At 43.0% G+C, this 11,407-nt stretch overlaps 1 pseudogene; it reads left to right on the forward strand.

The window, feature by feature from the left end:
* The first annotated feature begins 2,089 nt into the window (after positions 1-2,089).
* Positions 2,090-8,522, forward strand: LOC120024876 (annotated as a pseudogene).
* Positions 8,523-11,407: the final 2,885 nt, after the last annotated feature.

An 11,407-nucleotide genomic window follows, 5' to 3' on the forward strand; every position in this document is an offset into this window, starting at 1 on the left:
GTCTCATGTCAAGAGCACACATCACTTCTTTCTTAACATTACCAATAAAGGATAACATTTTTGCGGGACTAGTGGTGTTTTCCCCCGTTTTTCTGCTAGTAAATATATAGTGATTACTACTCAACTTTAGGGGAATGGTGTAGCTCATAAAAGTTCCAGACCTTATGAACTACCTCCTTACTTTATTTGGTATTGTGATGCCTGTTTTTGATTAGCCATACATATGGGAGCAGGGATTTATTTTAATAGGTAAATCGGCAGCATTGCTTTTAAGGGGAGCCCCAGTCAATCAGTGGTAAGTGTTTTGTATGTGGTGAAGTCATATGTTATTGTTGAATAACAATAGTTCGACCCCCTCGATGCGTTCGGGGTAATAGTCCCAAGTGACAGTTTGAGATCAGTTCATGGCTGTTTCTTGAGAGAAGTTGGTATGAACAGCGCTTGTTTGTCTGACAACATGAGGGATTTCCGGCTGTAGATTAAAAGTCTCCTATGACTGTGGATTGATACACTTCCACAAGTCCAAAGCCATTAGGATATGGTAGGGCCCAAACTGCAGTCTAGGGACTGTGGATCTGAAAGACAGAAATAATATACTAAACACTGTTTCTGAGGGACAATCGTCTTCATTTCCGTGTTTTCAAGAATACCACTCTCTTGTTGTTATCTCATGAGAGCTCTTAGATAATAGCTGGTACAGTATATAAAACATGGTCTACTAAGTGACAAGGGCATTGTTGTTACCTGTTTTTACTCCATCCACCATTATAGGCATTCCCCCAGCCGTTTTGTTCTGTGTCTTGTATTCTACCTGATTCTACCTGATCCTCCTCTAATAAAGGTAGTTGCGTAACACAGCATCACATCTTCCAGTCTAGCTGTTTATTGTCACTCTCACACCATAAAGTGCTGGCTTTATTGATTGTCATAATGTGATGTTGTCTGCATTGAATTTGTCCAATGTGTCCTTTTTCTGTACAGTGTTCAGTCTTGTCTCCCTGCTGTGCTTCCCTCAGTGAAGCTTATTGATTTGATTCTACTCATGGAACAATCAGGCAACAATATGCTGCATCATTTTTGGTCCTGGGCACATTTTAAGCCTTTTATTCCTGGGGTCTGCGACCTTTCAGTCAACAGACATAAAATGAAACATAACAGGATAATTATGCGACACCCCTGTGAACTTTAGTCAACAATGACAGCGGTAGACACGGGGGAAAAACAGCCAGTGTAAAAAAATACAAATAAACAAAAGGACTTTTTGACTAGTGAAGCAGTCCATGAAATTGAAGTTTGGAGAATTTAATAACTTTCTTTGTTCTTTTTGAACTGTGGGGGGAAAAAGGGAAAGTGGATTGTTGTACCTCCCTTTCAAAGGTACTGAACTCGGCAATCAAACCATGCCTCATACATTGGACATATGTTGGCATTTAATGCTGTGCAGTTGGAGCTTATGTGTTAGCCATGGTAATTGGGAGGTATCAGCGGTATTAACTGTTTCTGGTCTCCCTAAAGCCCTGTCCATCCCCACAGCACTGCAGATGTTCAGCAGCTTACATAGTGTGTACCCAGAGGCCAAATACAAACCCTAGATAGGTGGGACTGTAGGCTGGTACAGTGAATGTGAAAGAGCCATATAGAAAGCATCAAAGTTTTGTCTTGTTAGATGTCTGCATTGTAAATTGCGGTCAAATATATTACCATTTTCTGCCATGTCCTGAGGGGGGAAAACAATAAATGAAAGAAAATAATCAAATTATCTGGAAAACATATTAATTTTTTAAAGTTACATCGAGTGCCATTTCTCCCCGTAGCTACTATTAATGTTTTAACTGGAAAGGAGCAAGAGAGATTCTTAAGGTATTCAGTGTTGTGGTGACCTCTGTGCAATCTAACTTGGCACTCTCCTCATTGGGTGGGAGGGGACATGAAACACTGTGTATGTTTTCCTTTTTTCCACAGGCATCTGTTGTGGCTGAGCAGTTCTTACAAGCACAGTTCTAATCCTGATACCGCCTAACGTACATGACAGCAGCAAGAAAGAGAGCTCAGGTAGTCCTTCTCAGCAGCTCACCTCCAGTCTGCAGACATGAATGACATCAAGTTGGCTCTGCTGGGCAGCGAGGGAGCAGGGAAATCAGGTAAGTGTCTGAATGAATAATGTATGTGTTTGCATCATTAAGTATTTCTTTAACTGCCTAGTTTCTTGTATTTGACTGTAGAGGCTTGCAAGGTCTCCTAAATGAACAGAATAATTGAACTGCTTATTTCTATGCTTTGCATATGAACGTGCAATTTCCCTCACTGTAAACAGTGTAACATTCTACAGTGTAGCCATGACCAGGGGGAAATGATCACCTAGGCAGATAGAGATCGCTGCATGAGCTCCAAGCACAATGTTTTTAGATCATAACTCTAGAAGAGGAATGAAGTTGCTGGATTTACGTAAGGTTTTGGAGAGAGGAAATGAAGATTGATGGTTGGAACATGCGTCTAATTGATGAGGAATTATTTTTCTTGTAAGGCAGGGGAAAGTGCGATCCCTCAGGCTAACTGGAACATGTTCAACCAAGGTCTCTTGAGAGAGAGAAATGATACTGTGGTAGAAACTAATAAAAGTAGATGCAGGAGAAAGCCCACTGCAGTGTTCAATCCACATGGAGGGGAGAGTGGAGAAGTGCAGAATAGGAAAACACCATGACTGAACAACCCTGTTTTAGCTTACCAACCAACTGTTCAGGGTTCCACTACTAAGACCAAAGTATCCAAGCCTACATTCAACTATTTGTTGTTTATGTTTCCTGTATATTAATAAGCCTGTCTTACACGTCACATTTCTCCCTCTCCAGCTGTTCTGGTAAGGTTCCTGACAAAACGTTTCATTGGAGAGTATGCTTCCAACGCCAGTGAGTACACAGATTTCTCACCCATATTTAATGTAGGGTAGTAATGTTTTTACAATGTCATATAGATATGCTCTCAGGACATAAAAATGCAATCTGTTGTATTCACAGTTACAGTCTGTTGCTACTGGCTGTTCACCAATGTCATCAACTTAGGGAGTAAAACATTTTATTACTTTATTACCCCTGGGAGTCTGACATGAAACACACATACTGCACAGTACAAGATCCACCAGGAAGTTAAGTATAGTTCACACAGGCATTTTAATTGTGAGTGAATTTTAAGTAATCCTATACTGATTGGACTATTCAAATGATTCTTCAAGTTCACATACAGTACATACACTATGTGTTAAGACATGTTTTGGTTTAATGTGATATGCTTTGCCGAGGGTAACTTATAATTTCTGAATGAAGTCATTGGCATGATGACTTGTTCCCGTTAGTCATCGCTTGTTTAACATGCTGGAAGATGGCTGCATTTGATGTTACAGTTTACACAGGGGTATATGACTTCAGACCTTTCCTTTAAATGAATTAACTCAGTCTACTTCATCAGAACAATCATGGCCTGGATGTTTGAGGCTTACAGTAATCATTATTTCATGGGTGAGGTCTGTACATTACTATTTACATCAGATTTGAACTATTGCACGTTTCCTATTACAATAAGTATGCTTTGAACTTGTGTTACAGACTCCTTATACCGTAAAAGGCTCTCCATCGAAGGAAGACTGTTACACTTGGAAGTATTTGATCCGTGTTCACAGGTATCTGATCTGTTCCCTGCATATATTCATATATTTTTAGCTCATGTCTAACATAGTAGTGTCTAATGGCATGGGAAATAGATTGTATGTTGTGTTCTGATGTGATTTATGATATTCACGGTAGATCAGAACACACTGTATACAATGATCAGCCCTTGGAAAGCTGAGACAGGCAGCACTAGAACATGTTGACTGCTTATGCAGCCGCATATGGTACCCTTTATTCCCAAATGTTGGGTTTTATTATGATTCCCCCAGGCTCAGGTAACAGGATGTGCCATGTCTTCATCTATTCACTTTTTAGGGTCTGTGTGAGTGGTACTCTGCATTAGGGGTTCCCAAACTTTTTCACTCGTGCCCCCCCTTCCAGCATTAGAAAACATACCGCACCACCCGTGTGTGTGCACATGTGCCACGTCTATTTCTATGGGCACAAGCACTGTTCATGACACAAACTGTTCACACCCCTCTTGTTGGTGGAGAGAATTTTGCAGGTTTATAGCTTATTTCCTGCAATTCTACACATTTTGTTATGGGGTGCAAAGAAAATGTAACAGTTTTAAAGCAAATTTTCTTGCAATTCTAATGTGTCTAATGTCTATTGTGTATTCGTGATATTTGAGTGACAAAAATTACAACAATATCTATGGGTTAAAAAACATTAGCTGACATGGGCTAGTTGATCTGGACAATTCTGACAAGTTATAAATATCTCTCTAAGGTATGCAATGACTGACATGACAAGAGGAACTGATGATGCACTACCCTATTTCGAAATTGCCCCTTGTGCATTCTACTATTCCAACTTTCAGGAATAAGTTTAAAGCCAGACTGAGTTCCCCCCCTGCCGACCCCGGGACGCGCCCCACAGTTTGGGAACTACTGCTGTACAGTACATGTCTTTCTCTGGTCTATTTCCTGTTTTATGGAACAAAAGAAGTCATGCACTGTTGACATGTCTTTGATGGCTTTGACTTGCCCCCAATCCCTCTTTCCCCAAAATATGTGTACTGTAAATATTGGACTATAAATCGTGCCTTCCTGTATTACACTTATGCTCAAATATTTATTATATTCTACTGAACCATTTATTTTATGTTCGTATTCTTAACTTTTATTATTTCTTATTGTTGAGAAGGAACCTGTAAGTAAGCATTTCGTTGGATGGTGTATACCATTTGTATCCCGTACATAGGACTAATAAAACTTGAAACTATCATTTCTAAGGGTCAGTGCTATCCAGGATCCTTTGGACATCCATACCCTAAACCCTAACCTTAACCCCTACCCTTACCCATAACCATAGCCATAACCCTTACCTAACCCTAACCATTTGAAAATGTCAACTTCAATGTCGTAGGGGACATCCCAAGGATTCCAGATAGCATGGACCAATTTGTAAGCTCCTGTGGCAAGTCTTTTTCAAGTTGACAAGATGGCGCTGACAAGATTGCCCTGTTTCTAGCTCCTAGACAACTTTGTATAAGCACTTTGCTGCACCTTGTAACGACTCTCGTGGGTTGAAGAAGGAGACCAAGGTGCAGCGTGGTAGGCGTTCATGATTTTTAATAAAACTGAACACCGCAACAAAATAACAAAGTAGAAAACGAAAGCGAACAGTTCTGTCAGGCAACAAAACAGCTAAACAGAAAATAACTCCCCACAAACCCCAAACGGAAAATCACAACTTATATATGATCCCCAATCAGAGACAACGATAGACAGCTGCCTCTGATTGGGAACCACACATGGCAAAAACAACAAAGAAATAGAAAACATAGAATCTCCCTCGAGTCACACCCTGACCTAACCAAACATAGAGAATAAATAAGGATCTCTAAGGTCAGGGCGTGTCAGTACCCCCCCCACCCCCCAAAGGTGCGGACTCCGGCCGCAAACCTGAACCTATAGGGGAGGGTCCAGGTGGGCATCTACTCTCGGTGGGGGCTCCGGTGCAGGATGCAGACCCCGCCCCGCTTTAGGCTCCCCCCACTTCGGTGGCGCCTCTGGTGCAGGGATCGTCGCCGGGACCTCCGGACCGCGGATCATCGCCGGAGGCTCCGGACTGCGGACCGTCGCCGGAGGCTCCGGACTGCGGACCGTCGCTGCAGGCTCCTTGCCATGGATCGTCACTGGAGGCTCCGTGCCATGGATTACCACTGCAGGCTCCGGGCCATGGATCATCACTGGAGGCTTCGTGCCATGGATCATCACTGGAGGCTTCGTGCCATGGATCATCACTGGAGGCTTCGTGCCATGGATTACCACTGCAGGCTCCGGGCCATGGATCATCACTACAGGCTTCGGACCATGGATCATCACTGGAGGCTTCGTACGTGGAGCCGGAACAGGTCTCACCGGACTGAGGAGACGTACTGGAAGCCTGGTGCGGGGAGCTGCCACAACACGTCCTGGCTAGATACCCACTCCAGCTCGGTGAGTGTGAATGTGGAGAGCTGGCACGGGACGCACTGGGCTATGAAGACGCACTGGAGGCATAGTGCATAGAGCCGGTGCAGGATATGCTGGGCCGTGGAGGCGCACTGGAGGTCTGGAGCGCAGAGCTGGTGTAACAGTTTAACTTTAGTTAAACTACTTAGTTAAACTACTACTTCAAGGTCTCAGAGCAAGTGACGTCACCGATTGAAAGGCTATTAGCGCGCACCACCGCTAACTACCTAGCCATTTCACATCCGTTACACTCACCCCCCTTTCGACCTCATCTTTTTCCGCAGCAACCAGTGATCCGGGTCAACAGCATCAATGTAACAGTTTAACTTTAGTCCGTCCCCTCGCCCCGACCCGGGCGCAAACCAGGGACCCTCTGCACACATCAACAACAGTCACCCACGAAGCATCGTTACCCATCGCTCCACAAAAGCCGTGGCAAGGGGAACCTGCAAGGGGAACCACTACTTCAAGGTCTCAGAGCAAGTGACATCACCGATTGAAAGGCTATTAGCGCGCACCACCGCTAACTAGCTAGCCATTTCACATCCGTTACACTGGCACAACGCGTCCTGGCTGAATCCCCCCTGTAGCACGACAAGTGCGGGGAGCTGGAACAGGCCGCACTGGGCTGTGCTGGTGAACTGGGGATACCGTGCGCAGAGCTGGCGCAGGATATCCTGGACCGAACAGCATCAGCACACCGGTAAACAATGACAAACAAAAATTAATGCTGAAGCGGGGAACAGAGCGGGGAACCAGACAGATATAGGGGAGTCCAGGTGAGTCCAATAATCGCTGATGCTTGTGACGGGGGAAGGCAGGTGTGTGTAATGATGGTGGCAGGAGTGCGTAATGCTGGGGAGCCTGGCGCCTTTGAGCGTCGGGGAGCGGGAGCAGGGGTGACAATTTCCCATGTAAAATAACCTTTGAGTGACCAAAACATAATTCATAATTTTTTCGCCATTAGTTTCCATAAGTCAGGTAGGATGTGTGAGGATGTGTTTGTGATCTGTTGTCCACCCCCCTGTCCCCTGCCCTGTCAGAGTGGAGAGAGCAGATGTATCCTGGAAGAGCCGGTGGAGTGGGCCGATGGATTTATCGTGGTGTACAACATCAGTGACCGAACGTCCTTCCTCAACGCCCAAAACATCCTATGTCAGATCAAAGATGCCCGCGGAGAGAGCTGCAAGGGGTGAGTGACTCTGACCTGCGACCCAGGGCCTGATGCCTACCGGAGGAAAGGGATTGGGCTTTGATGAATTAATGATTCCCATTCCTGGACTGATGTTTAGGCTATCAGGGGAGCAAACACCAGTTAAAGTAGCAGATTCCAACATGATTTTAACATTGTTGTTACCATAGAGAAAATAGAAGTCAAAGTGAACACATAAGGCAGCTGTCTGTGATAGAAGTGTAGGCTTTTCCTTCTCGATAAACATGTTTTGTAGGATTTACAACCTCATGGCTCGCCTTAGTTAATTATGAGTAAATTATTTCTCATGCTCAATTGAATTTTCCCCAGAATGGCTGTACCAAATTTTCTCAGAGGTGTTAATTAAAACATGATTAAATACTAGAGGAACTATTGGGATTCCACTGGACATTTGTTACAGGACTTTAAGTGAAAGTAGTTTGCAGCCAGTCGACTGCCGCTGTGTGGAAGCGTGAGCTGGGACAGCTTGAGATGATAAAGACTCACATATGGCTCACAAAATGACATGGGTAGTCAGGCCTAAATTGTGTAGCGGGATTTTACTTCAGCCGGGTCCTGATGGTTTGACACTCCATGAAATAGATGTGAAGCAGAAGTCACCCTCACTGTATATCAAAAGAGCACTTTGGGCGAGGGCCTGTCTGCATTATATAAACTCTCCGTAACTTCACTGAAGCCACCACTTGGCCTACTTGGTTCGTTTTCCTTTGATACTTTGGGCTGCTTCAGTAAACATTGCACTAGTTTACAAAGCCTTACTAATTCAGATGAACGTGATGAACGTCAGATGAAATTTATGATGAATCAGCAGAAACACATATTTTGATGAAGTTTATGGCCATTTTAAGGAACGTTTAAGGGAGATTTTTGACCGTGCCTGTTTTGGACAGAGAGATGGACAAGATGGACATCCCAATCTGCCTGGTTGGGAACAAGCAGGACCTGTGCCACGCCCGTCAGGTGTTTGAGGAGGAGGGCCGTGCCTTGGCTCAGGAGCACAGATGCCACTTCCAGGAGGTGTCTGCAGCAGAGGACTACCTGGAGATATCCAACCTCTTCACCAAGCTCATCCGCCACGTCATGGATCACCTGAAGTACCAAGCCGACCGCCGCCGCTACAGTGGTTCTAAGTCCATGGCCAAGCTTATCAACAATGTCTTCGGCAAGAGGAGGAAATCTGTCTGAAGGTGGGGGTGCTCATGTGGACGTTGATGGGATGTTTGATTGGGATGACTTGTGTTTATATAGACATGTTGTGGACGCCTGGGTTGTTGATTCTGATGAACACTTCTTGTGATAGGGACAGGGACAGCTCTGTAAGTGTGAATGACACACGTCATAGTCCAGACTTTACAGTGGTGGAAAAAGTACTCAAATGTCATACTTGAGTAGAAGTAAAGATACCTTAATAGAAAAGTAAAAGTCACCCAGTAAAATACTACTTGAGTAAAAGTCTAAAAGTATTTGGTTTGAAATATACTTTAGCATCAGAAGTAAAAGTTAAAGTATTAATCATTTCAAATTCCTTATATTATGCAAACCAGATGGCACAATTTTTAAATATTGTTTTATTTACGGATAGCCAGAGGCACACTCCAACACTCATTAATTTACAAATGTGGCATTTCTGTTTAGGTGGTCTGCCAGATCAGAGGCAGTAGCAATGACAAACAATGTTCTCTTGATAAGTGTGTGAATTGGATAATTTCCTGTCTAAATGTAATGATTACTTTCAGGTATCAGAGAAAATGTATGGAGTAAAAAGTACATTATTTTCTTTAGGAATGTAGTAAAGTAAAAGTTGTCAAAAATATAAATAGTAAAGTAAATTACAGACACCCCAAAAACGACCTAAGTAGCACTTAAGTCACTTTGCCATTCAGATCTTCTTACGTTTTTATTTTTCCTTCTTGATATTCTAAATCCCATGTTGCCAGTAGAGTATCCTTCAACACTTAAGTTCCTTTACTAATTACAAACTATTTCAAGGAAAATTACTTTCCAAAAGTTGTTTTATGGATCTAAGAGCACAACATATTTGAGTTTGCATCAAGGAATGTGCACCAATGTCTTAACGTACATTCCACCTCTCAGAGGGGGCAGTAATAAGGTGAGAATTACGGGTAAATTGGCTCACTAACAATATCTTATGGTATATGACTTCACATAAATCTCTATTGAATTTCTGTTGTGGCAGTATTAAATGGGCTGTTTCTAATTTTAAGCTGTAAGAATGGGTAAAATTGCTTTTCCGTGGACAGGAACGTAAGCAGCTAGTATATTCATTCCCTACATAGTAGTAAAGGAATGTGCAGCTATTTTCTTTGCATGTACATATTCTGTTGATTTCCTGTATTCAATGTGTTTGCTGCTGTATTACTTTGGATAGTTTGAGCAAATGTCTGTGATTGTGTTATGCATAAAAACAAACGTTCCCTCTCATTCTTGTTTCTAGTTGAAAATTACCCACTGGGCACAGACGTAAATTCAATGTCTATTCCACGTTGGTTCAACGTGATTCAACCAGTGTGTACCATGTGGGTGATTATGCCTGGTGTGGACCAACTTGCAATTAAAGAGCTAGTTGGGGGTATGAGTATTGTGTGAATTATTAAATGAACTAAATAATGTCCCATTTGTATTATGTGGTTTAAAGTCAATGATTCAGCTACGCTCCAATAGTTTGTTCTGGTGAAACACCTTGCTTTTTTTCATCCAATAATTATGTTGAATAGTGCTTTGAATATGAATCAAATGCAAAACAACCCACAATTAGCATACCAGTCATTGCTTTGGAGTCTCATTAAAACCGACTGTTGGTAGGGTAATGTGTATACAACCCAGCTCAGACCTGCAAGGCTTAACTGCTGTGCTTGGATTTCAGGGTACTGTTTGCATGTGATCAGCCATCTCATCTAGTGATCGTTATCTTTGAAAAGAGCAGAAACATTGATTTAACTCAGCTTGTAATGTCTTTAAATGTCTGTCAAATGTCTGTCTTTAGCATGTCTGTCCAAAATGTTATCCCCAAGTTTGAAATGCTGTTTTAGTTTGGCTCAGTTCTTAATAAGGAATTTAATATCACAATAATGTTTTGTCTTTTCCATTCTGTTGTATTTAGAAAATGTGGTCAAAAGAATATCATACAAGCATCACTCTTTCAAATATGCAACCATAATTAATGTTTACAATGGACAGTCCAAAAATGGACAACATGCCCAAACAGTAGAAGCTATTAAAGTGGGGGACTCAAAGGAGCTCTGGAATCTAGAAACACTTACAATCTGTTTGATGATCTTGCCTTTACTTTTAAGATTAATTAAAAGTTGTAGTCATGCTACAGTAACAGGGATTGCATTTTGTCCAAAATAATGTCGCTATAATCGTGTCATGCCCTGACCTTAGAGAGCCTTTTTATTTCTCTATTTGGTTAGGTCGGGTGTGATTTGGGTGGGCATTCTAGTTTTTCTATTTCTTTGTTGGCCGGGTATGGTTCTCAATCAGAGGCAGCTGTCTATCGTTGTCTCTGATTGGGGATTATACTTAGGCAGCCTTTTTTCCACCTTTAGTTTGTGGGATCTTGTTTGTGTACAGTTGCTTTCTGCACTGCATGTAGCTTTACGTTCGTTTTTGTATTTTGTTGTTTTTTCGGTGTCATTTAAATAAAAGAAAGATGGACGCCTACAACGCTGCACCTTGGTCCAATCAATCTCTAAACGAACGTGACAGAGGATCCCACCACCAAAGGACCAAGCAGCGTGGCCAGGAGGAGCAGACATCCTGGGCCCGGGAGAGAAAGGAGGATCAACGGCAACTCCGAAGTTCACGACCACGACGGAAGCCCGAGAGGCAGCCCCCAAATTTTTTTGGGGGTGGCACACGGGTTGGTCGGCGAAGCCGAGGGGCGAGTCTGAGAGCGAAGAGGAATATTGGGAGAGACTGAGCGAGGATTATTGTGGGATAGTTGAGGGGAGTGATGAGGTAGAGTGGATGGTTTGGTGTCTGGAGCAAGACAGTCGCCGTGAGGAGCGTGGGACCAGTCAGGCACCATGTTTTGCGGAGATACACAA

The sequence above is a fragment of the Salvelinus namaycush genome, chromosome 30 (assembly GCF_016432855.1).
Source record: "Salvelinus namaycush isolate Seneca chromosome 30, SaNama_1.0, whole genome shotgun sequence".
Lineage (NCBI taxonomy): Eukaryota > Metazoa > Chordata > Actinopteri > Salmoniformes > Salmonidae > Salvelinus > Salvelinus namaycush.